This window comes from Nothoprocta perdicaria, unplaced genomic scaffold (genome assembly GCF_003342845.1).
Source record: "Nothoprocta perdicaria isolate Ctin4 unplaced genomic scaffold, notPer1 scaffold_33, whole genome shotgun sequence".
NCBI lineage: Eukaryota > Metazoa > Chordata > Aves > Tinamiformes > Tinamidae > Nothoprocta > Nothoprocta perdicaria.
Genome location: NW_020455566.1, coordinates 4,423,272 through 4,424,925, shown reverse-complemented (window position 1 = coordinate 4,424,925; position 1,654 = coordinate 4,423,272). Strand labels below are relative to the sequence as shown.

The 1,654-nt window shown below is 40.7% G+C and overlaps 1 long non-coding RNA gene across 1 annotated transcript in view; it reads right to left on the bottom strand.

Moving 5' to 3' along the window:
* Positions 1–473: 473 nt before the first annotated feature.
* LOC112950903 overlaps positions 474–1,654 on the bottom strand; it is a 2,215-nt gene continuing 1,034 nt past the window's right edge. Inside the window, exon 3 of the long non-coding RNA XR_003250085.1 lies at positions 474–517. This is a non-coding gene — a long non-coding RNA (uncharacterized LOC112950903). The remainder of the gene's footprint in view (positions 518–1,654) is intronic.

Sequence of the window (1,654 nt, the reverse complement as noted above, 5' to 3'; positions counted from 1 at the left end):
TAGTACCAAGGGAGAAAATAGGAAACAGACTTCTTGTTTTCTGACCCATTCCTAGTCAATGACATTCACAGTCCTTGATGGCCTTGATAAATCTTGGCTTGGTGAAACTCAGTGGTCTATTATTTGATCCCTGAGTAAACAGATGAAGCCTCCAAAGAAATCCCCTCAGAGGACTGGGCAAGGACATCCCTCAACAAAAATATGATGTGGTTAAAAGTTAGGAAAGAAAAGGGATCAACTGATGGTGTGGGAATAGGAATGCAAAGCTAGCAAAGGGAGCACAGATGGGGAGAAGTGACAGGCCTGGGAACGGATTCCTCCAGCCCTGTTTACTCACTGATGTGCTGGATTATACAGGCTTTCTCCACACTGAACTGTGCATGTTGTTGCTCACCACCATGGAGGTTGGAAGGCACTCAGAACTTCACAGCTGGAAAATCCTAGCASCATGATGGGTCTCTAAGAGAGCAACCACACATCCATGTTCGTATATAACAAACAGGGTCTAGGGAAGAAGCTATCACACACGTATGTCTCAATAATGAGCTTTTACCACCGTTTCCTTCAAAAATACCGATAGCTACGCTACAGTTACAAATTATTCTCATATTGAGATTCATATTCTCAGATTCTCTCATATTCTCAGATTGAGATAGGAACAGCAAGTTTTATCAGCAAATGAACATAAAGTCAAGTCTATAATAATTTGTAAATGTTACACTGAAAAAAAAAAAGAAAGCCCTCAGATCTATAGATCCCTTCAAGCTGTGCTGTCTTCATCATCCTTAAAAAAACAGTTTTGATCAAATTCTAAGACATACCAACTCACACAATAATGGAAAACAGATTTCATTGCATATTTTCTCGTGGATTACTTAAATTACTTTCAGAGTCTCAGAAACCAGTCCAAGCCCAAGCTTTTGCTTTATGTATCTTCACTTTGTGATTTTATTTATTATTTTAATTATCCCTAGCCAAATTCATCCCTGATCTCAGTCCACTGGCTACACATGTCTTAAGACCGAAGATGGACTTGGCGCCTGCGAGGCTAACAAAGGAAAGGATCTAAGACAGTAATACAGTATCAAAGGCAGAAAAGAGCTATTTGAATCTGTTTCAAGTCCAAGCTAAAAATAGTAATTTCAGATTAAAATCTCCCAGGCCAGATTCTCATGCTCAAATCCATTAATTTTAAACACTGAGACCACTCAGAGCCTCCTCCTGGGAGGTACTGAGTRACCCTTAACTGCAGTCAAAGTTATGGAGAGTTGAAAGAGCTCTAAAGCTCACAGGCTTGGGCCAAAGGCCTAGGCCAGTCCCTAGAGGGTCCCCCAACTAGAACTGGGAAGCCAGCATTGCCCACCCCTTTGAAGGGTCACACCTCCAGTGGGTTTCAGTAAAAGGTAACTGGCATTTATTCAGCTCTTTCCAGGACCAAATTCCAAAAGGAAATAGGAATTGGGATTCCAGCAAAGGGGACAAGATATGCAGGTACCTGCATATACCTTGATACCTGCACACAGGAGAGGGAAATTCCCACTTCTTCCCATTAAAGTTGCTGCTTCTTTGCCAATTTATAAACACTTCTTCCCATTAAAGTTGCTGCTTCTTTGCCAATTTATAAATGTTTCAAAGAGAAAAACAACATTTTTTT